The sequence below is a fragment of the Triturus cristatus genome, chromosome 7, assembly GCF_964204655.1.
Source record: "Triturus cristatus chromosome 7, aTriCri1.1, whole genome shotgun sequence".
NCBI lineage: Eukaryota > Metazoa > Chordata > Amphibia > Caudata > Salamandridae > Triturus > Triturus cristatus.
This window is the reverse complement of record NC_140590.1, coordinates 155,060,038-155,085,562: the sequence shown is the minus strand read 5'-3', so window position 1 is coordinate 155,085,562 and position 25,525 is coordinate 155,060,038. Positions and strand designations below refer to the sequence as shown.

At 41.6% G+C, this 25,525-nt stretch overlaps 1 pseudogene; it reads left to right on the top strand.

The window, feature by feature from the left end:
* The first annotated feature begins 5,323 nt into the window (after nucleotides 1-5,323).
* The window catches only part of LOC146809088 (E3 SUMO-protein ligase KIAA1586-like), a 36,800-nt pseudogene continuing 16,598 nt past the window's right edge, over nucleotides 5,324-25,525 (top strand).

Below are 25,525 nucleotides of genomic sequence, written 5' to 3'. Positions count from 1 at the left end.
AGGTGAAACAAATATGTCAATCATGGATAACCAATCAATATAACAATTTATACAGAGAGCATATGCACTTTAGCACTGATCAGCAGTGGTAAAGTGCCCAGAGTCCTATTGCCAACAACCACGGGTCAGAAAAAATAAAGGAGGAAGAAGCAAAAAGTTTGGGGATAACCCTGCAAAAAGGGCCATTTCCAACAGAGACTATGATGGCATACACACAGACCATGGAGGGAAGGGGTCAGGGGCAGCTAGCTGACCACACAGGGAAGGTGGGAGGGGCCATGGCAGCACAGAAGACCATGCATGGCAAGTGGGAGGGTTAGTGGCAGCACCATGGCTATGATTGGCAAGAAGGAGGGTGCAGGGGCATGCACAAAGGACCATGGAGGACAGAAGGGAGGGTCAGGACCTGGGCACAGACAAGAGAGTTCAGGGAAAGGGGTCTCACAACAGACCGTGCTGGGCAGGCAGGAGGAGCAGATGCAGCACAACAAACCAGGGAGGGCAGAAGGGTGTGGCAGTAAAATGGACCATGGAGGACAGGAGGAAGGGGATAGGGGAATGGCATGTGGACAGGCAGGGTGGAGGTGGCAGGGACAGGTTACAGTCATCTGACAATGCTAGGCAGGTGGGAGGGGAGTGGCAGCTCAACAGAACACTCAGAGTAGATAGGAGTGGCAGGTCCATGGAACATGGTGGGCAAAAAGGATAAAGCAGGGGCATGCACAAAGACATCGGAGGGCATCGGGAAGGAAAATAGGGGCAGCAAGCTAAGCATAGAGGCTAAGCAGGAGGTCAATGATGGGCCATAGAATTGGGCAATGGAGGGCAGGAGGAGTGGACTGGTACATCATGCTAAATGGAGGGCAGTGGCAGCACATCAGACCATGCATGGCAGGAGGGTGGAGGCTAGTCCATGGATTCAGACAACAGAGGATAGGGAGGAGGTGGATGGGGCAGCAAGCTAACTGTTCAGAGAAGGTGGGAAGGCCAGTGGCAGAACCACTGCCACACTGGGCTGTAATAAGGGAGCAGGGACATGGACATGGACTTGGACAATGGATGGCTAGGAGGAGGGAAGGCAGGAGCAGCAAGCTTGGGTGGGGGCAGCACAATGCCAGGCCCTGCTTTCAACCCCCCACCATCCATTGTGATATGCATCTTACTTAACGTTAAAAAAAACCTAGAAATTTGCTGAAAAAACAAAGATTACAGGGACGGTATAGTTAGACTCAGATTTCACTCATACACAACCAGTGAAATTCAGCAGTTATAGTTACCTGAGCTAACTATAACTTATGCCCCCACAATGTACTGCTAATGACCTCAGACATTAAATCATTCATGACATGGTCAGTTACATCACTCATGACATCTCTAATGAGCTGTGAGTGGAATGGAACTATAATCGCTAGAACTTTATTTAGGGATAGTGTGTGTATATTAACACCCCTTTTTTCCTTTTCTTTTGTGTAAGAACCATTATAATATGCAACGTGTCCAGATTAATGTGGCCGATAGCCTTTCACTTTAAAGTAATGTGTAGTCCATTGTTTATGTTGATGTTTGCAATTCTAAGTATGTTTATTATGAATAAGTCACGTTGACGAGCATACAGGTCACGGGGCAAGATATGCTGAAATGACATTGTGTGCATATTAACACTTGTTTTCTTTTCCTTATTGTATCAATTCCTGAATTTTCACATAGTGACCAGGCCAATATGGCCGCCAGATTTTTGGATTAAAGTAATGCACAGCTGATGACGTCATATATTACATCACTCATGAAATGATCAGTGACATAACTGATGACATCACTGATGACATCTCAAATGACATCACTGATGACATCATCTACGTGATCATCTGATGCACCTTCTCACATCCTAAAATACAGACTACCATTCTCGAAACCATAGACACACCAATACTAGAACAGCTACAATATTCTGTGCACTATGCATGCAGACCTCTAACCAGCTACATAGCTTTGATACGTTCTTCTAAATACCCAGTTAGTACCTATTCAGTCTAGGAATCCTTCTGCCTCTCCCATGCACTTCTCCATTCACCCATTCAGCACTATCTACGTATCCTATCACTCCACCAATTACTAAGCACTCATAAATTCGGCACGCACTTTGTTTGCAACACTGAAATTACTCCAGTTATTAGTTGTATATTTAAGGAATGGCGTAGTCAAAAACACAAGTGCAGGTACAATATTTTGTACACTATGCATGCACACCTCTCACCAGCTACAAACTATTAATACGCTCTTCTAAATACCAAGTTAGTACCTATGCAGTGTAGGAATCCTCCTGTCTGTCCCATGCATTTCTCCAATCACCCATCCAGCACTATCTACTTATCCTATTACTCCACCAATACCTAAGCACTTATAAATTCACTATACACTCTGTTTGTAATTCTGTAATTATTCTAGTTTCTAGTCATGAACTTATGGAATGGCCTAGCTACTAACACAAGTACATCTATAATATGTTGTTCACTATCCAAGCAGACCTCTAACTAGCTACATACTATTGATACACTCTTCTAAATACCCAGTTAGTACTCATGCAGTGTAGGAATCGTCCAGTCTGTCCCATGCACTTCTTTAATCACTTATCTACCACGATCTACTTATCCTATCACTCGACCAAAACGTAAGCACTTATAAATTAAGTGTTCACTCTGTTTGCAGCACTGTCATCATTCCAGTTACTAGTGGTATTCTTATAAAATGACCTAGGCACCAACACAAGTACACATAAAATATTCTGTGCATAATCCCTATAAATCTCTAAGCAGATGCATACTATTGGTCCACTCCATTAAATACTGAAGTAGTACCCATGCAGCGTAGGATACCTCCTGTCAGTCTCATGCAATTCTTCAATCACCCATCCAGCACTATGTTCTTATTGTATCAGTCTGACAATACCTAAGCACTTATGGCAGGTCTTTAAGTGGGCCGGGTCTGTCCGGGTCTGAGCACCGGCAGTTTTTTTTTTGGGGCCCTCGAAACAGGTCTCTATCGGGCTCTATTTTCGTGGCTACTAAAGGTAGTCCATTCTTTATTTTTTTTTTTTTCTGACCCGTTTTGAGGGCCCAAAAAAAAACTGCCGGTGCTCAGACTCTGCCCACTGTTGCTGCACTGTTAGGTAACCTGACCCCGTCTCCCTTCGCCATCCTCCACTTTGCTGAACTTGTTGGGAACCTATCAGCTTAGTGGTCACGGCCTGACGTCCACGGCACGACGGCATGACGTCATGCCAGGTGAGCTTTGTTGGAGGAAGGGAAATCCTTTAAGAGAGCCATTTTTTCTCGGGATTTCCCTTCTCTTCTCTTTTTCCGGCGGGAGAGCAACGTCGTGGTGGTGCCAGCGCGGGACAAATCCAGGACCAGGAGCAACGTCGTGGTGGTGCCAGCGCGGGACAAATCCAGGAGCAACGTCGAGGTGGTGGCAGCGCGGGACAAATCCAGGAGCAACGTCGAGGTGGTGCCAGCGTGGGATGCTGAAAAACTTAAGAGGCAGAGGACCCCAGGCAGCCTGCTCCAGCACGAAAACCCGACCTTCAGCATTTTCACCTGTGGAGCCCCATCCTTTCTCGGTAAGTGCAGTTTATGGCAGGTTGTGCACTATATAAATGCTAATTATAGCCCTCTGACAGTCTGTCCAAGTATTTGTTGACTCCAAGCCCTCTTCATCACCCAGAGATGGTATCCGTTGAGAGTGCTTTATGCATGCAGTCACGTGTTACTTCATCTTGCATTCCCTAAGAGGAATTGTCGTCGTCGTCGTCGCCCCCCCCCCCAACCAGGAAGTAGTTTTTGTTTCGTGCAACACACAACTGTTGTGTACTGCATACTTTGAACTGAGTGATCTGTGGGCGTCGGAGTTTAAATTAGGGATCGGTGTTTATGATGTGGCAAAGTTGAGATGGTTGAAGCCGAGGCAGAATGCAGTGTGAGATTCTCAGTGTGTCAGTAGGTCATAGAGGCGTGCAGACTGCATGCACATCCAATCCGTGGCCTCTTTGTAGGCCACACGGAGTGACAGTCTCATATATGCCTATGGGAATAGTTGGATGATGTGAGATATGCAGATGGAGCATTTAAGGGGAGAGGTGTTGGCCTAACGGCTAGGGCGCTCGACCTCAGACCTGGGGAACTGGGTTCGAGTCTCGGTAATGTCGCTAAAACATCCTGTGATTCTGGGCAAATCACTTAATCTCCCCTTGCCTAACAAAAATGAATGTGTGTCCTTATGTAACGTAACTGGTGCTATGTAAAGCGCTCTGATAACCTATTCGGTTCAAGTTCGCGCTATATAAAACTCTAAAAAACAAAAACAAAATAATACAGCCTTTCTATACTATTAGGGAACAAAGGTTAACATGGATATTTTTTTAACCAGTGTTTACAGTCAAAAAGTACTGGATTACTAAGAACCGTGGCTGCACATTGTTTATGGTTAGGTAGACGTAGGAGGCAGATGTACTTGAAGCATATGTGAGAACCTCATGCTTCCAAGAGTCCTGTGTTCGGGGAGGGGGGGCTTCTGTTCGTGCTTGTGACATCTAAGTAATTTTTAGTCTCGTGCCAACCTGCATTTTCTGGATGGGAGGGTGTTGGCTGGGCAAGAGGCGTATTCCTTCCTGACAAAATAACTGAATAAGATACCAAAGCAGAATGCTTTAGGGAAGAAATATGTGGAAGGTTAATCCTCAGCACTGACGCTCCTAAGGCCACAGATGAGGCCCTAGGTGCACAGCCCATTTCTAAGAGGTTGATTTGTTACGGTTTTTACTGCTCAGGCTTTCCTCACATGTTAAGTTGGGGAAAATGGTTTCATTTAAAAGGGAAACATGGATTTAAAATTGCATAATAGTAAAATGTTTATACTTGGCTGCCCTTGATAGCCCCGGCTTTCCACCTGAAAGGTCAAGCAGAAAAACTGTTTAGTTGGGAGAAAGTCACGGGAGTGGGGGGATTAAAGGGACTGTACAGGTGGTTGGGGCCTGCATCTGTGCTGGAGAGGTGGGGAGGGCCTGTGTATGTGCTGGAGGGGTGGTGGGGGCCTGCATCTGTTCTGTAGAGGTGGTGGGGGCCTGTGTCTGTGCTGGAGAGGTGGTGGGAGAGGGGATGGGGCCTGTATATGTACAATGAGAGATCCTTTCAGGAGCAGCACAAAATGAAGAGTAACACCTGCCTGCCAAATAGCACTCCAATTAAACATTGTTGATCACTGGAGTAAACTATTCAATTTTTGTTGCAGATAAGAGGCTCAATATTCTATTTTCGTGACGCAAGGCCTTATGCGCGTAACTAAAGTGTGGGCAGATGGCGAGGTTGGTCCTTCCGGTGACGGAAAAGCTTTTAGGCAGAAACAGCTCAGGAAGAAGATTATGGAGCATAAGGCGAGCGCTGGTCACTTGGCAGCTGAGGACATTCTTATAGCTCAGCAGAAAAATACATTTGTGGTGACAGTACACGAATGTAATGCAAAACATATGGAGAGCACATGCAGGGTATTTGACACTGCCAACTACTTGGCAAAAAAAGATCGCCCTTTCACTGACCACCCTGATCTAATTCTCCTTCAGGCAAAGAGTGGCAGTGCAATGGGCCGTGTTTTGCACAGCAATGTGACTGCAACAGAAATAATAAAACACATTGCATTGGAAATGCAACAAAGATTGGTCTGTTATATCAGACTACACAAACCAAAGATCACAGTATTAATTGATGAGAGCACTTCTATTAGCAATGCTTCTACCTTGATCATCTACCTCCGTGGCATTTTTGGAAATGAAAGTACCCCAGTGACCATCTATTTCGGCCTTCTGGAGCTGGCAGAAACTAATGCTATTGGCGTAAAGACAGCTCTCCTAAGCTACTTTGAATGATTGCGGTATGTACTGATGGAGCAGCAGTAATGTTTGGTAAAAAAGGAGGAGTAGTAGCATTGTTGAAATCTGAATTTCCAAATCTTGTACTGACATGGCACTGTTTGGCTCACAGACTAGAACTTGCTGTGGCAGATACAGTTGATGAGGTTGCAGGGGTCAATCACTTTAAGATTTTCATGGACTCATTGTATGCCACATACAGCATGTCACCAAAAAACCAGAAAGAGCTAAATCGGGCCGCCAGCGAGGTATGTGTACAGCTTCAGAAGATAGGGAAAATGCTTGATACTAGATGGGTAGCATCCAGTTGCAGATCTGTGAAAGCTGTTTGGAACTGCTTCCCTGCCTTGTGCAAACATTTTGAGAATGCTTCTAAAGACCCATCCAGACCCATAAGAGACCGGAGTAAGTATGAAGGTCTCTTGAAGAAGCTTACATCCTATTCTTTTATCAGAGATTTGGGGGTAATGTGTGATGCACTTCAAGAGCTCAAAGACTTATCACTCTCCTTACAGAGGAGGGATATTACAATTGTTAATGCCCACAGACTTTTGGTTAGTCAAGTACGCATATTTCTAGCAATGAAGAACTCACCAGGGGAGTTTGCTTCTGCGGCTCAGAAAGCGGTGGACGAGGGCAAATTCAAGGATGTTCCTCTTTCCCATGGTAGAAGTAACTCTGTTGCCCTTAATCAAAATCAGTTTTACCAAAGTCTTTCAGTAAATATCAATAAACGATGTGCCCCGGATTCTGAGAATGAACTCTTAGCCAGCTTCAGTGTGCTAGATGCAGGCAACTTGCCTTCTGGTGATGAATGCATTCTTTATGGGGAAACAGATATCCAGAAACTGTGTTCAGAATTTCAGCTGCCAGCAAGAGATACTATACAAGCTTTTAGACTTTTCAAAGATTTTGGTGGAAAGAAAACCCCTGAAGCATTAAAAAAGTTAGTAGTTTGCATGGAAACCCTGCCAGCAAGTAATGCGGATTGCGAGAGAGGTTTCAGCGCAATGAACTTAATTGCTTGTCCAACAAGGGCCTCTCTTCTTGTAGAGACCATTTCTTCATGCCTATGGATAAAACTCAATGGTTCTCCATTTGAAACATTTGACCCAAAGCTGTATGTAAAGAGTTGGCTTGCAAAAGGTAGAAGGTCTGCTGAAGAAAATTGTTGTGAGAAACCCCAGCAAAACAAACACACTGAATATCTTCGAGGGTTTTGGGGAATCCTGCAATAGATTTCTAAGTAATATAAATATTCTTTACATGTTTTTTAAAGTGTTTGGTATTTTTATGGGTTATACTTAATAAATATACCTTTTTGCCTATTTTATTATCCTTTGCTGGATGCGACTTCATGATTTTCTTAAGCACACAGTGCTAGTTATTTTGATTTAGACCACGCCCCTACTCGGATAGGCCACGCCCCTTCAAGACATTAACCACGCCCCTTTTAGAGCACCCCCAGTTTTTTTTTCCCACTTAAAGCACTGACTTATGGGGCAGATTTACAAGCACCCTGCGCCATCCTACGTGGTTTTACCTCTCCTTGTAAATACGACCTCTTCATACACAGAACTTTGCTTTGAATGGGCGTCCCATAGGTTTTGCTGTGGGTGTTCCCACGCAACACCCATAGAACAAGACACATCTCCAGATTTATGAAAAATCGTAAATCTGGAGATGTGTGTGAATGCTGCGCCATCCTAGAGTTGGTGTAGCAAGGCGCAACGAGGAGAATTGTTTTAATTTTTCCTCTATTTTTTCCTCTTTTAATGCATGCTGCATTCCACAGCATACATTGAAAGAGGAAAATGCCTTTACTGATTGTTTTTGTGCAGGAAGGTGTCCCTTCCTGCACCAAAACAATCTCCAAATGACAGAGACATCCTTGCACCATGGTGCAAGGGTGCCTGTGTCACCGCATGGCTGCAGTTTGTGCAGCAGTGCAGAGGGAAGCACAGAGTTGCAACATATTCATGTACATACGTCACATCCCTGTGCTTCGGAAGTGCCACAGTGCAGTGCAGCTAAAGAGCTTGCAGTGTCACGCTGCAGTACTTCCTCATAAATCTTCACCTATAAATTCACCATACACTACTAATGCATTCTTTCAGTCAATCATGCTGTATACATATATTCAACCAAACTTTCACACATTACCTTTCAATTATAGTTCTTTCTTTAACCAGATAAGGTAGTTCTGATAAGAACTTTTTTTTACTTCTTTTTTCTTTTGTCTTTTTTCTTTTTATTTTTTTTGAACAATTTTTAATTTTTTGGGTTTTTTCAAAAAATGAACAAAAAAAGAACGAATAAAACAGGAAACATTTGGAATTACCTATCATTCCAAAAACAAAAAAAACAAAAAATTAACAACAATGGTTGCGTTGCGCAGCACAAACTGCATCCACCTACTGCTCACCGAAGCTTATAAGTTTCTTACACTTCACGCAGTGTTGCTCGATAAAGGCGAATTCTGGCCTAATGTCCATTGCAGGTGTTCCTGAGGATGCTCCAGATGTACTTGCTACAGCAGGTGAGGGGTTCAAACCAGCTCGCCTCATTTCCTCCCGAGCAAGATTAAGAGGATGTGTGGTCCGTAGATGCTTGTACATAGAAGCCGTGCCACAAGAGTATTTTTTTTCACTGCCTCTTGACAGGACTCGGTCACAAATTTTGCACATCACCTTTCTCGCATTTACTTTCTTCTCTCCAGGTGGAAAAGTGAAGAATTTTCACACAACAGATTCCGGCCTCTGTGGACGTGGTGCCTCCTGCAAGAATTCTTCTTCAGAAGATACTTCCTCCTGCTACTGCTGCTGTCCAGATGCCATTTTGTTTGATATTTTTTGAAAAACACAAAAAAACAAGCAAAAAGGGTTCTTGTAGGAAAAGAGATGTCTCTCTAAAGATGCTCCAACAAGAATGATTAAAATGGGTGGGGTCCTTCAATAGTTACAGTGGGAAATGTTATGAACCAATGAAATGGGATCCGCGCACTCTGCGCTCACGAAGCACGCACGCAACGCGACTTTCCGAAAATATATTTAAAAGTAATATAAGTTTATTATAAGTACAAATATATTATTTTTATGAATATCTTAGATAGTCTCTTGCCCTAGAATGTATATTAAACACACATACATATCATTTTAGAACATAAAAATATTTCGCGGGAGTCGCGCACCCAGCACGCCCCAGCAAGCATTGCGTACCGAATTGCGCATGTGTCATGAATGCGTGGGAGCAGGAGTCACGGACTGGTCGCATACGAATCGCGCACATCACGTAATATTAAATGTATATGATGTAACTGAAAAACACGCAGCCGTCGCACACCGTACGTGAATCTTTCACGACGTTTTATAAAATGGCAGCTAGAATCCGCACATCACCGTGATGTGTACGCTTTGGGTGCGCGACTCTGAAAAAAGTTTGGGGAAAAAAATTAAAAAAAGAAAATAATATAAATATTTTAAAATAAAAAAATAAAACAAAAAAATTTCACAATATTTCAGTTTTAATTTTTTGCTGTTGCAATTTTCAGAAAAATATATAATGTTATTTAATGAATAAAATATTTATAAATAAACAGTTGAACAACTGTAGAAAATCAGTACAAAAAATAGGTATAACTACTATTACACTTAAAAATTAGCATTTAAAAAACCTTTGAAATTCACTGAAAAAACCACAGGTTTCAGAGACATTAAAGTTAGAAATTAGCATTTAAAAAAGCTTTGAAATTCACTGAAAAAAACATAGGTTTCAGAGACATTATAGTTAGAAATTAGCATTTAAAGAATCTTAGAAATTCACAGAAAAAAACATAGGTTTCAGGGGTGTTATAGATAGCTGGACATTTCACTCGTACAAAACCATTGAAATTGCTCCGTTATAGTTAGTTCTGCTAACTATAACTCGCGCGCCTGCAATGCACTGCTGATGATGTCTCATATTACATCATTCATGACATGGTCAGTGACATCACTGATGAAATCGCTGATGACATCTCAAATGACATCACTGATGACATCACTGATGACATCATCCTTGTGATAGAGTAGCAGACCTCCTCTCCCCCTAATATAACCTTTGAAACACACATTCAAAAATAGAAACTAAACTTTTCAAAACAATGGACATACCAATACCAGTTGCAACAACCTATTCAGTAATTCTAAGATCCACATACACATCCACTCATTCACCAACAGTCCTATACAGTCACTCATACATGTACTCACTCATCATATGTACTCATACACCTATACATCCTGTTACACAACCCCACTCATCCATAGAGTTACTCACACACATAGTCACTCATGCTAATAGAGAATCAAACATCCATTTACTTGCATATACAGTTATACACACACCATCACACTTACTTCTACAGAAACTTACACATACTTAGTCTTTTAAACAATCACTTATAGAAACACATACTTATTCATAACAGGAAGTCTTGCAATCTCTCACTCTCACATATACTCACTTATATACACCGATAGTCACATATACTAGTTTAAAACATATGTAGTTACTCATAAAGACACTATTGAGACAGTCATTCACTCACTAACACACCCATGCACACACTAATCCACACATACAGTCCTGCACACATGCTGTCTTCAACACATACAAACAGTGAGTCACTCATTCATGCACCTATGCTCTACGTAATACCCCCACCGAACCATACAGACACTCAGACACTCATACTGATACTCAAAAAACCAACTAATAACCTATATAGACACTCATGTAGCTACTCACCAACCCATGCAGCCACTTATACACAAAGGGCCCGATTCACAGAACTAACTTAAGACAAAATCCTAAACTTACTACCATTTTGGTATTCACAGAAGGCACTTACTCATTTTGGTATTCACAGAAGACACTTACTCATTTCGGTATTCACAGAAGTTAGGAGTCCTAACTTTAGGACTCCGAAATGCCTTCTGTGAATACCGAAAGTCTTAAAATTAGGATATTTCTCAGTTTACGAGTCCTAAAGTTAGGACTCCTAACTTTACCACTACTAAACTGAGAAAAATCCTAATTTTAAGGCTTTCAGTATTCACAGAAGGCATTTAGGAGTCCTAAAGTTAGGAGTCCTAACTTTGCTACTACTAAATTGAGAAAAATCCTAATTTTAAGACTTTTGGTATTCACAGACGGCATTTAGGAGTCCTACAGTTAGGAGTCCTAACTATACTTCTACTAAACTGAGAAAAATCCTAATTTTAAGACTTTCGGTATTCACAGAAGGCATTTAGGAGTCCTAAAGTTAGGACTCCTAACTTCTGTGAATACCGAAATGAGTAAGTGCCTTCTGTGAATACCAAAATGAGTAAGTGCCTTCTGTGAAAACCAAAATGGTAGTAAGTTTAGGATTTTGTCGTAAGTTAATTCTGTGAATTGGGCCCCTAGTGAGAGACAGATACAGATATTTACATATTTAAACATTACTCACTAAGCCATGTATTCACTAAGATACACTTAATCAGTCAGTTATACAATCAATTTTTCAATAACAAATCATCCATTTAGACACTTATATACCCATTTATTCTTCCATCGACCTTGATATATACATATATAAAACATATGTAATTTTCAGAAAAACACACATTCACTGGATGATGTCATATGTGTTTTCTAAATTTACATGATGTCAATTTTGTAGAATTCACATGAACGTATCAAATCTGTTTGTATATATATATGTATGGCAAATGAAAAAACACTATAGAAACAAGGTCCTAACTATAACTACCTAGCGGCGACCACCAGTAGGTAGTTATAGTTAGAACCTCGTGTCTATAGGAAAAGTGTTTTTCATTTGCGAACATCTTTGGCGTTGTTTGACGAATCTTTGCGACACTTTTAAAACTAATACGCCACTTACTTGAGCTGCTGTGTTGAAAGTTTCAGGGTGATTCGTAAAGCAGAGACCGAGTAAGACGGTGGTCCCAAACTCTTTTTCTCTGTGTTAATTTCCATAGGAAACAGTTGACACAGCTAGAGACCGAACTGCTGAACGGAATTGCACCAAGTTTGGCTGAAAGGTAGCTCTTGGTCCAGAGAGCACTCTCTTTTTAAATGGTGTAAATCCGTTCAGTAGTTCCTGAGAAATGTGAAAATTTTTCAGATATAAAACTGTGACAGCGATGGATCTGCGAACCCTCTTGATCTCATGCTTGAGATCTTATTGGCTGCCAAAACTTCAGACCAGGAAGTGTTGGCAGGCATCTCAACTGAGTCACAAGAAACAAACGAGAAAAAATAAGAAAAGGGGCCAGACTAGAAACACCCTGATCCCCTAGGCCTGTTCAGGGTCAAAAAAAGCATTTTGTTTACATTTTTTGGTCCCCCGTGCTTTGTTTAATTAGGCTCCCGGGTGGGCCAGGTCCTGGGGACAATTGAATTCATAATGCAGCCCCACAGACCACCACCTCCCTGGGACCATATACATATTTGAATGCATGGGGAGGCTCTAGCCCCCCCCAAGGCTATATTTACAAAAATGCATGGGGGCTTCAGCCCCAATACAGCCCCATGGACCGTGGCCTCCCACAGGCTAATGTATTGTAATGAGGAGGGGCCACATGGCCCCCCACAGCCCTGGGGACTGCCACCACCCCAGGGTACAAATTAAGTAAAGTCGGTTGTCTGTTGCAGACACCCCGGGAACCACTCTCCGGGAGCACTCCATGGCTCTGGGGACCACCTCCTCCCAGGGCCGGCTTCAGCATTGTTCTGGGGTGCCCACCCCCAGGACATTGAAGTTTGCTGTGGTTTGGCGGAAGCACTGCTCTGCTCTGCTTCCACAAAGCTGAACAGAATTGCTTTTGGGTAGAGGGAGCTGCATGTTTGAAGATCCCTCTGCCCAAATGCAATGCTGGCTCCCTCAGGAGGCAGGGAGCCGGCAGAGACTGCTGGGGCATTGAGGCTCCCCCTGTGGTGCCCAAGAATGTGGCTGTGCCCCAGGGTTTGGGGTCCCGGGGCAATATCGGACCGTGTATGCAGGCCACACTGGCCCCCCACCCATTTTTATTTGAAAAAAAAGTCAAGGCCTGGCCCCAGGGGAAGGGGTACCCTGGGTTAAAATTGGCCCTTCCTTTATTTTTTAAATAAAAAAAAAAGGAAAAGGTCTTCCCCGGGGAAGGGGTCTCCGGGGCTGAAATAGACCTGGGGAGGGGGGCCCATGCCCCCCTCCCTTTAAAAAAAAAAATATATATATATAGTTATAGTTAGGACCTATTTTCCATAGGAAATCTGCAACATTCTATTCCCAATAAGTCTGGCGCCGGTTGATGAATCCTCGCAAAATGTTCCAAACTTTTGGCCCGCTCCGCTCCACTCCTACCCTGAAAGTTTTGCGGTGATCCGTCAAGCGGGGGCCGAGAAAAAAGGGGGGTCCAAAATGCGTTTTCCCCATGCAATTTCCCATTGGATCTGTTGTCGCAGCTACAGCCCAAACCGCTGAACGGAATGACACCAAATTTGGAAAAGAGGTAGTCCTCAGTTCAGACTCATGCCTTTTGCATAAATGGTGTGAATCTGTTCAGTAGTTCCTGAGAAAATTAGGGTAAAAAAGTTAGTGATATCTATGGCCGGGGAGGATCCGCAGACCCTACCCGCACCGTAAGCGCACCCTCCCTGAACCGAGAACGCACCCTCCCGATCATGCGCTGAATGCTAATTGGCTGTCAAGTGTCTGTCTACATTCGAAACCAGGAACTGTTGGCGGCCATTTTCTGCCTTGGTAGAAGCGAGGCTGAAGAAGCAAGGGGAATAAGTGTGTAAAACATATAAAGGGGGCAGAGTGGAAGTACTCTGACCCTCTAGAGGTGCTTAGGGGGTCCCAGAAGGACCCTCTGGGGCCCCCTTTGTAAAAACAAAAAATGGCGAAATGCACGCAGGGTGCGTGCATCCTATCGCGTTTGGTGCACGGATCCTCTCGCGTTGGGTGCGCGGATCCAAGGGAAAAAAAATTGAAAAAAGACAAGAAATCATTGGTTGTATGAAAACTTTATACACTGAAAGGTACGGTGTATATTTCTGTTTTTTAAAGGCATGATTCTTATTGGTTAACAAAAACTGATTATAAGGAACATTATATATGATAAGCTGATATGTTGAAAAGTCAAGCACACTTGCTGTCTTGTTTAGCAACATTGTGTGCTGAACCTGTGACCTGTGTGCTCAGTGCAGTGTTCCATGACCTGTTTCTATGGTAACAGGCAGAAGGCAGATTGGGGGAAGGGTTGAAATGTATTTCATTTGGAAAGGGTTGAAATGTTTAACCAATAGAAATGTGTGTTTGCTTTTGAATTTATGAGTGAAGGATTGTGATTTGATGTTTACATGTATATGTTTGGAAAATGAAAGGGAAACTTTTCCATTCTTTGTTTTTGCTGTGCACAGGTGCACAGTGCAGAGATTCTGTAAAAGAAAATCTGGTGTGTGACTGATATACTTGTTAATCTACAAAACAACTTGAAAGGTGAGTTATTTAATTTTGAGTGGATGTATGTAGACTATTTTGATTTTAATCAGACTAATGTATTTCTCCTGCTAAAGCGTAGGGAGTTCTTTTTTTCTCTACAATCTTATTGAGAGTGTGTGCATGTAGAAACCATTCTGTGATAAGCATTTGTGTTTTTCATGTGTTTGCAGACAGAGAACTGTGCTGTTTTTATATTTTGGTAGAATTAGAAACCAGTCATTGTTTATGAATTTGTGAAATGAGTTATGTTTCTATACTAAAATGTTGTTCTCCTTCTAGATGAAGAAATGTGTTTTGGTATAGTGCAAGGGATAGTGTTGTTTGTCTAGAATCACACAGTGAGTATGTGTGCATTTGGGAACCACTGTGAGAGAAGCATTTAGTAACATCGTGTATTTGCTGACAGATAACTGTTTTAAAACCTGTCTTGTTGTCAAGTTTTAGTAGCATCGGAAGGCAGTTTATGCTTATGCTTTGATTAAATGAGACAGGCTTTGACACAAAAGTGCAGTCCTGAAATATGTAGATTGTGTGCAGTTCCCTTACAACTTCCACAGTAGGGAATGATTGTTGGTAAACTCCTGGGTATAGTGGTTGTTGTCTAGAATCACACTGTGAGTCTGGGTGCATATGGGAACCACTGTGAGAGAAGCATTTGGTAACATCGTGTATTTTCTGGCAGATAACTATTTTAAAACCTGTCATGTTGTCAAGTTTTAGTAGCATTAGAAGCCAGTCTTTGCTTATGCGTTGATTAAATGAGTCATGCTTTGACACTAATGTGCTGTACTTAAATATGTAGATTGTGTGCAGTACCCTTACCTCTTCTAGACTAGTGAATGAGTTTTGGTAAACTCCTAGGATAGTGTTGCTTGTCTAAAATCACACTGTGAGTCTGTATGCATTTGGGTAAAGATTGTGATAGAAGCATTTGGTAACATCGTGTATTTGCTGACAGATAACTGTTTTAAAACCGGTCATGTTGTCAGGTTTTAGTAGCTTTAGAAGCTATTCTTTGCCTATGCATTGATAAAATGAGTCAGGGTTTGACACTAAAGTGCAGTACCATGTACTATTCTCTTCACTGTACCAGAACTGAAAATTTAAAAGTTTTACCCAGGCACTGTCCTAGCAGTAGTCTGATGATTTAGTCAGTTTTCAAGTACTCATGTTGTGAACCATACATTACCACATAGACTGCTTCAAATGTCGATGCAGTATGCATGCAGTCTTCTAACATACTATACACTTGTCTTTCACATCTTCAATTCCCTAATCAGTATCCATACAGTCCAGCAAACATCCTGTCACTCCCTTTGCACTCCTCTAGTGACCCATTCAGTACCAAGTTCTAATCCATTCACTGTGTCAAAAGCCAACCACTTATAAATTCACCCAGGCACTCTCTTTGCTGTACTCTAATCATTCCGTCAGTTCCCAAGTACTCATGCAGTGAGCCAGGCCTTAGCACATAGACTGCTTCAAATGCCTATTCACTATGCATGCAGGCCTCTAACCACCTACACAGTTGTCTTTCACACCTTCAATTCCCCAGTCAGTATTCATACACTTCTAGCAAACACTCTGTTACTCACCCAGTGTGTCTCCTTATAGTACTGTAATCATTCAGTCAGTTAGCATGTAGTCTTTTAGTGAGGTAGGCTTTAGGGCATGAACTGCTTCAAAGTAGTATGCACTATGCATGTAGTGTTTTAACCATCGTCACACTTATGGTTCAGGGCTATAGTTTCTTAGTCAGTTTTTATATAAAATGTGTTTGTACAGTAATGGAAATGTTACTTAATTGAATAACATTGTAGTCCAGCCCTGCTGCCACTAGCTGCTCAGCCAGAGCGTGAGATGGTCATAGAATGTTGGTGTGCCTGTGATGCATGGAATGCCTGGGTGTCTGAGTGGATGAGTGTTGGCAGTTGAAGATGGGCTGAGCAGCTAGGGAGGCTGCTCCTGGTGGGGCTGGTACCACACTAGGCTGGCTGGAGTAGAGACAGATGGAACCTGAACTGGAGACTGAATAAAGATTGGTGAAAACGGGCAAAACCATAGTTCCTTTTAGCTGATCGTCGCATCGTAGCACTAAGTATAAAACCCAGGACAGGAACAACTGCACGTAGATCATTATTACACTCCAATTCCTGTGAGACCTTGATTGAGCATAAAACAAGACCTCAAAGCCCAAAACTTGTGATTCTCCAACAGTGCACCACCATATATGCCTTTTTCCTTAATGTCACTGTGGTCCAAGTAAGACGAAGTGAGACACTGTGGTTTTGGAAGCCCCTTAAATTGCTGCAACTGTCACTGTGGTTTTGGAGGCCTTCCAAATCGCTGCAACTGTCAATTAAGGACCCTTTTGAACAAAATATACACCATGTGTACAGCCACTGCACACTCTCCGTTTTTACATCATTTAAATTGACTTTTTCTTCTTTCTGGGGCTGGAACACCATATTCAGTTGTAGTTTGACTACTCCTCCAACTCACTGTAATCCTTAGGTGTTAGTAGTATTCCCAGGCTGTAGTGTCCTTTTGATGACACTTCTCTGTGGGCTGTCCAATGGAAAGGACAGTATAATATCCAGAACAGGAATCACATCACATCCATACTTGCTACAACTGCACGCAAATCTTCGTTGTACACCCATAGTGCGTGCCGTGAGCCACTCGTCACGGCGTGTAAAAGCGTGCTGCCATTTTGAAACGCGAATTTGATCTGCCAACCACGTAATTTTCATCTTTAGACGCGAACCTTATCTGCCAACTACGTAATCCTTGCCAGCCAGTTTTTTTTTGTGTGTGTTTCGTTGTTTTATAAAGTTACAAGAAGCAAGAAAATGTGTGAGCTGGTTGCTGGTGATCCAGGTGATTGTTTGGATCATCTACCTGAGGACAGATGGTGCCGTTTGGTACACCGGTGGTGAGTGGAAGTTTGGTTCCTCCAGATTAAAAAGTATCCGGTGGCAGAATCTTTATTGTATCTACTGTTTGGCGACTGTCCTGCTTCACGTGGACATTTAGAAAATTAAATTCAGAGAATGTTCCTGTTTCAGAACATTCGGGTTCAACATGGTGTGACTCTTTGGAGCGTTGGTGTGTACAACACGAACGGTGAATCGTTTTATTGGTGGTAATGTTTTCGGGTGAGAGATCGCTCACCGGTGGGACTTACAGTTATAAGATGTTTTGCAATTAAAGTATTTGCAAGTTTTATGTAAAGTTATTTAGGATAGTGATTTGCCACAGTCTCCACTTCCCTACATATGGGTGGGACATCTATTGTCGGGGTGGTTATCACAGGTTTTTCCCTAGTTACAGGGATCGAGTTTGGTGTGTGCTCATCACACAGTATAGTGCCCTTAGGCAAGGGATGCCCTATTAGTGTTATTGGGTAGAGGCTACACGTATGCCTGATTTTGTTAGTGAGTGTAAAGTTGAGGTGTCTAGTCCTCAGTGGTTCAAATTCCACAGGTTGCCCTCTTAGTGTCTTTAATGGGCTGTGTTTACACGTTCCCTTATTTTAGGGATGGGTATGGGTTTGGTTCTAGTTCCTTCCCATTTAGAGTTATTGGAACCCCTGCTCTGGGGTGGGTATGTGGTCATGTTACACATTAAGCGGTACACGCGGCCTGTTTATTGAGGCGAGTTGGTGAGTGAGATTTCTACTCACAGTTCCCATTTTATAGGGATGGTCATGGTCTGGGTACGAGCCCCTTTCCATAGTGCGTAACACGCAGCCTTTACTAAGGTGAGTTATGGGTATTGTTCCCATTAAAGGTTTACAGATTAGTTCCTTTTGGAAACCCGGACGCGGGTCATGTTTTCTTGGTTTCCACCAGTTAACATAACATTTTACCCTTTCAGGGTTGGTTTAGATTTATGGGTACGGTTCCCCTACACAGGGTGTATCTTCTAGTTATATGGTCCCATATTCATTGTTATAGTCTTAGACCCTTGCATTAGGGTGGACTTTAGGGTCATAATCCCGAGTTTTTGTACCTCACAGGAGGAGTGAAGGTTTGGTTTTAATCATCTTCACAACGTAGATAAGTTTCCTTATACTAGGAACTGTGCTTTTCATTTGTTCCCTTTCTTTAGGGATTGTACTATAGGGTTGGTATGTGTCGGATGGGTCCCATGCTTTTCAAGGTCATTCCTACTCAGGATGTGCATGCATGGGAGTTAGACTCAAATACAGTGGCAAGGTGGTTACCTTTTGTCTAACGCAATGACACTTTCTCATTTTGTTTTTGGGAGAGGATGGGTTGTTGTACTCAATTTTTACAATTGTTGTATATTATCCGTTCTCTACTTTGAATGGTTCATTATCTCTCTGTCATCATAAAGACATAAGAACGTGAAGTGTGCAGTGGTTGCACAGATGAAAAACTTTGGTGTTTTGGTACAGTGGCAGGTTTTTTTGAGATTTAAAGCAACGTTTGGACCTTGGGCGTAAAGGTTCTATTTCACAACGATTTCTGTGCAGCAGTACCAAAGATGGACAATGTTTGATTCCTGACAAGTATTTAATACCAAAGAGCTACGATGCAACTCTCTGCTAAAAAGAAACAACGGTCTTGCTCTGAATTTGCAAATCTTTGGATGTATACTCTAGAGGCGAGGTGCGTGATCGGTGTCTTGGGCACGACTTTGCAGGTTCGGTATTGCCAGCGTGTTGAAGTTGCCGCACAGTTGTGGCAGAATATGGAGTGTGCACACTGCCCAGCGGTGACATATCACGATAACCACAGTGAGCAGTGCAGGTGTGCTGCTCGTTAAGTTGTGTCCTGGAGTTATGGTGTCGATTTTGTGAATTCCTGTTTGCACTGCAGAAGATATTTTTGTGTCATGCGAGAGAAGGGCGATTTCGGTGATTTCCAGGCACAGGGTGAAATGGTGACATTTTCTACGTTTTTCATTTGGAGCCGTGTGGTAACGCAACGTTCTCGTTCTCTGGTCACCCCTTTATATGTGTGAACATTGTGGTAAGCCAATTTTTTATTATTTTTAAGTTTTGTGGCTGCCCCTTGGACACTTGGCAGTTCAACCGCAGCTCTCACTTTTAAATCTAGCCATGTCATGAGACAAGCTATGCACGCGCTTACCTTTGTCCCGCAACAGGGTCGCATGCAGCCCTCTGGCGAAGTTCTCTTTGTTCCTCCACCTTCGGTGTGACATACACGGCTGCCTCGACTCCGTCTTCTGGCTCTTGTGGATGTTTTGGTGCACGGATGTGCCGCGAGCCACTCTGCAGCGACGTCGACAGCGTGCCGCCATCTTGGGGTTGGTGGCCGCTGTTGTCTTTTTCCCTTGTGGTGTTCCTGTTTGCAGCAAACTTGCAGACTATGTGCCTTCCTTAGTGCCAACCATTCTAAATAAAGTTTTTCCTATCGACAGTGGGTCGGGGACAAAGCGGTGTTCGGGAGGGAAATTCAAGTTGAAGGATCTACTGACTACCTGGATTTCGCCAGTACAAGTTGAGGAATACACCGTGAGGAATGGTGAAAACCCAATTTTGTTGCACACTGTGTGTTTATATATGTATGTACTTACAATGATTCAGGTACAAAGGTGACCTGTAACTCTCACATGTTTTCTATTGAACATTCGGTTTTGTCATAGCTCTGGGTTTATGGTGGCTGTAATGATTATTCATTCTTTTTGTTGGAGCTTGTGTTTTTTTTTTGGGTTCCCTTACGTAAGGGAAGTGCTGTCCTAGCACAACTCGGGTGAGAGGATGCATACTAGCAGGTGTGATGTGGACATATTTCTTTCTTTAAAGACATATGTGTAGTGTGTAGTTTATTAAAGCTACAGTGTTCTCATTTGTTAGAGGTTAAGTTAGTGAGATTAGCACATCTTTTGTCGTGATGCCACAGATTTTCGTTTTGTTTTGGTTGGGGGGTCTAAGGTCCTGTGTGTGGTCATCACATTGTTCCCATACATGAGGGAAGGTTGTGGGCAACAGCCCTGTGATTAGTTAAAAGTTTGTTACTCCCATAGGGGTATGTAACCTCCACAAGGGGGTCAAGAGCTCTTTTTGTATTAATGTTTGGTTACTCCTACATGGGGGTATGTAACCTCTACAGGGGGTTTGGAGTACCTAGGTTAACCCTCACACTGGGTTGGGTTATGGTTTAGTCCATAAATAGTTTGTACCTAGGTTAACCCTCACACTGGGTTGGGTCATGGTTTAGTCAATAAATAGTTTGTACCTAGGTTAACCCTCACATTGGGTTGGGGTATGGTTTAGTCCATTATTAGTTGTGCACAGTACTAATGTACATCCCTTCACGGGAGTTGTTATGGGTGACGATCCATATACTTGTTTGTTTCCCTTTCTGTTGGGATTGAAGTTGTAGGGTATGCTATCTTTAGAGCTACTTTTAGTTATACATTGGGGCTTTGGTTGTGTGGGGTCTTTTACCCTTTGCGTTGTAGTGCATTACGTCATAGTGTTTAATGCAAAATGCTTCAAATGTATTTCTGGTAATGTTATTGTTGCTTCAAAATGTTTTATTCTTTTAGGGAGGGATGGGATATATTGCTTATCAAATGTATTTATCTTATCCGGTCTTTCTGTGTATAATGGTTCTTTCTCCTGCGATGTTTTAATTTTATGTTTGCATCCGTGGGACTTGTACCATTATTCATTTTTCTTGTGGATAGTTCTTCCTTGTTGTTTTATCATTTGCAAGTTTCGTTTTTGTTGAAGAAAAAGGGATAATGTTATATCCTACTTAATTGAATAACATTGTAGTCCAGCCCTGCTGCCACTAGCTGCTCAGCCAGAGCGTGAGATGGTCATAGAATGTTGGTGTGCCTGTGATGCATGGAATGCCTGGGTGTCTGAGTGGATGAGTGTTGGCAGTTGAAGATGGGCTGAGCAGCTAGGGAGGCTGCTCCTGGTGGGGCTGGTACCACACTAGGCTGGCTGGAGTAGAGACAGATGTAACCTGAACTGGAGACTGAATAAAGATGGCTTAAGAATACCTCCTGGCTCCAGGTGTCATTCTACAGAGATCACAACAGGAATAGTATAAATTTGAAAGTTATTAATATACATTTATTTGTAATTCTTTTTTACAGATACAGAACAGGAGTGTTTCTCATCCGTTTGCACTCTTCTCGTGCAAGATTGTTTGGATGAAGGGTCCTTAGGTGTTTCATCATACTTGCTGTGCTGTACGAGTATTTCTTGCTAGGATCCCCTCGCAACAGAACTCTTTTGCAAATCTTACATGTGACCAGGGTGGCATTGATCTTTGTTTGCCCCTCGGGAAAAGTAACAAATTTCCACAGCACTGAAGAAAAATGTTGTGGACGTGGTGCCTCCTCCAAAAATTCATCCTTAGATTCGGTGAATATTTTAAAGCGACAACATTTACAGTTTTTGTAAGTTAAACTTATAAAATTTTGTTAGCCGTAAGCATTTTATATATCTGTGATTTGTATCTTGTTGTATTTTGCGGAGAATAGCATGTTGTTTTTTTAACAATCTTTCTGATTGTTTTTTTTGTTGCCCGCTGTTAAGTAATGAGTACGATTGAAATCACTATTTTTAGTGAAATTCAATATATTCTGAGAACAGCAAAGAAGGCAAACAAATTACTTTGTGGAAATTATGCTGTGTTGTTAAAAATATATTTTTACATGTTATATATTTTTTTTTTCTTTCACAGATCCAAATTTAAAAATAAGCAATTTATATGAATTTAGATTGCAATGAAAATCTGAAAGAAAAATGTATACCATTTTTTATTGCTATTACTGTGAAGGTAAGTTTAACTAAGTCTCAATATGCAGAATGAGGAGGTCTGCAAGAAGCTACAAAGTTGAAACACGTTTGTAAAAACACTCTGTTTATACCTATGTCGTTTCAAAATCTGACCATAATCAGATATCATGTGACCTGCAAAAAAAGAGATTTGAGGGGTTCATAATATTTCCCATTGTAGCTATTGAAGGACCGCAATCATTTCAATCATTCTTCTTTGAATATCTTTGCAGACAAACTCTGTGCTTACCTTCTATCAATCGCAAGGAATTTTAAAACTGGAAATATGTCACTTTTTGTAACATGGTTATTGCGCAAGACACTCTTTCATATTTACAAAGAGAGGAAAAGGCACTCTGTGCACTTTTTATACTCCATGTAAATACATCCTCATTATGCACAGCACTTTGCGTTGAAAGGGTGTTCTATAAGTGTTGTTGTGCATGATTGCACTAAATACTCATAGAACAAGACACATGTCTAGATTTGTCAGAAATCATAAATCTCGATATGTGTGTGAATGCTGCACCATTCTAAAATTGGTGTAGGAAAGCACAACAAGGAGAATTGTTTTCATTTCTCCACATTTTTATATATTCAATGCATGCTACAATGCTCAGCATACATTGAAGGAGAAAAATGCCTTTACTGATTGATTTTGTGCAGGAAGGTGTGTATTTCTGCACAAAAACAAACAGCACATGACACAGATATCCTTGCACTATGGTGCAAGGGTGCCTGTATCACCACATGGCTGCAGTTTAAGCAGCCGTGCAGAGAGAAGCATAGATTTGCAACATATTTATGTACATATGTTGCATCCCTGTGCTTCAGAAGTACTACAGCACACTGTAGTTAAAGAGGTTACTGTGTGATGCTGCAGCACTTCCTCATAGTTCTGCACTTATATATTCACCATACGCTACTAATGCATTCATTCAGTTAATTACGTACTACACATACATTCATCTAAACTTTCAGACACTAACAAAGAAATTTAGCTCTTTTTTTAAACCAGGAAACTTAGTTCTTACAATAACTTTTTTTTTTCTTCTTTCTTCTTTTATATTTTTGGGGGGGGTTTCTGAACAATTTAAAAAGAATTTTGGTGTTTCTGCAAAAACAAAACAAAACAGGAGGAACCAAACAATGAACTTCAGGGAACATTAAAAAAACAAAAAAAAGAACTAGCAAATGTGACTTTCTTGCCGGCGGCAGATCAGATCGATCGACTGCTCACCGTAACACAAAGTCGCATTGCACTTAGTGCAGAGCACTTTTAAATATTGAAATTGAGGACGGATGTCCAAATTTTGGGCTGATGGATGCACTCTTGAAGTGCTTGGCAGCGATGAGATGGAAGGCGCAGGAGCAGGAGTGTTTCTCATCCGTTTGCACTCTTCTCGTGCAAGATTGTTTGGATGAAGGGTCCTTAGGTGCTTCATCATACTAGCCGTGCCGCATGAGTATTTCTTGTTAGGATCCCCTCGCGACAGCACTCTTTTGCAAATCTTGCATGTGACCAAGGTGGCATTGGTCTTATTCTGCCCCTCGGGAAAAGTAAAAAATTTCCACACCACTGAAGAAAAACGTTCTTTGCGTGGTGCCTCCACCAAAAATTCATCCTAAGATGTATGAGGAGATGCAGGTGATGCCTGCTGCCCTGAAGCCATTTTTAGTTGAAAAAAGTTAGAGCTAAGTGTAAACTTAGTCTAAAAAAATCTTCTTCTCTGCAAAGAGATGCTCCTCCAAGGTCAAAGAAGAATGATTGAATTGGGTGGGGTCTTTCAATAGTTAGAAGAGGAAGTGTAATGAACCAATCAAATCTCTTTTTTTGCAGGTCACATGCGATCCGCGCACCCTTCGCATATGCAGCACGCACCCAGCGAGCATCCGCGAAATTGAATAAAAAAAAATATAGGATTAGATGTAAAAATATATTAGTTTTAAGACTAGTTTAGAGTTTGTCTTCAATTAATATTCACATGAAATACATATATATATGTTTTTTTAAATGTTAACTATTTCACGGGATCCGCGCACCCACCGCGTCAACCCACATGTTCGATGTACGTAAACGTCACGTTACGTACATCGAACGTGTCGTGTATAGGCTGGGAGTCGCGTACCAGTCGCATTGCGATCGCGCACTAAACACGTACCCAACGCATACCATGCGCAGATGCTAACGCGTAGGGATCGAGAACGGTGCGCATAGGGTGCGTGGATTCAAAAACATTGAAAATATATATATAAAATAAAGTTTTGAACATATAGTTAAAGAAATATTTTTACAAATATAAAAACATATGTTTGAAAAACCCAATAAAAACAAATAATATTTTTTAATTTTTAAAGAATTAATTAAATAAATAAATTTAAAAAATGGTGATAAAAAAGAATTTCAAAAAAACATAATTAATATAATTGACACACTGAATTTGAAAAATATAGAAATCCAATGAAAATCATTAAACATGATATCTTTAGAGATAAGTTATAGAAAGGAATTAGCATTTAAAAAACCTTTGAAATTCACTGAAAAAACCATAGGTTTCATGCACGTTATAGTTAGGAATTGGCATTTAAAAAACCTTTGAAATTCACTGAAAAAACCAAAGGTTTCAGGGACGTTATAGTTAGGAATTGGCATTTAAAAAACCTTAGAAATTCACTAAAAAGCAATAGGTATCAGGGGCGTTATAGTTAGCTGGACATTTCCCTCGTACAAAACCCTAGAAATTCCCCAGTTATAGTTAGTTCAGCTAACTATAACTCGCGCCCCCGCAATGCACTGCTGATGACATCACATATTACATCACTCATGACATGGTCAGTGACATCACTGATGACATCACTGATGACATCTCAAATGACATCACTGATGACATCACTCATGACGTCATCCATGTGATTAATTAGTGCATCTTGCCACACCCTAATATAACCTTTGATACACCGACTCAAAATTTCAGACGGCCATTTTGAAAACCATAGATACTCCAATACCAATAACTACATACCCACTCATTGACTCTTAGGTCTACATACACCTCCAGTCACTCACCTGTACAGTCACGCATACTTACAGTCACTCAGTACAGGACAATCATTTGCATTTATACACCTATATAGACACTCACACACCACCAATCATCCATTGAGGTAGTGACACACCTAGTCAGTCATGCAAATAATTAATTACAGTCCAATTTACTCACCTATACAGTTAAATACACTCAAGTTCACTTACTCATAAAAATACTAACAAATTCTGACGCTCTTA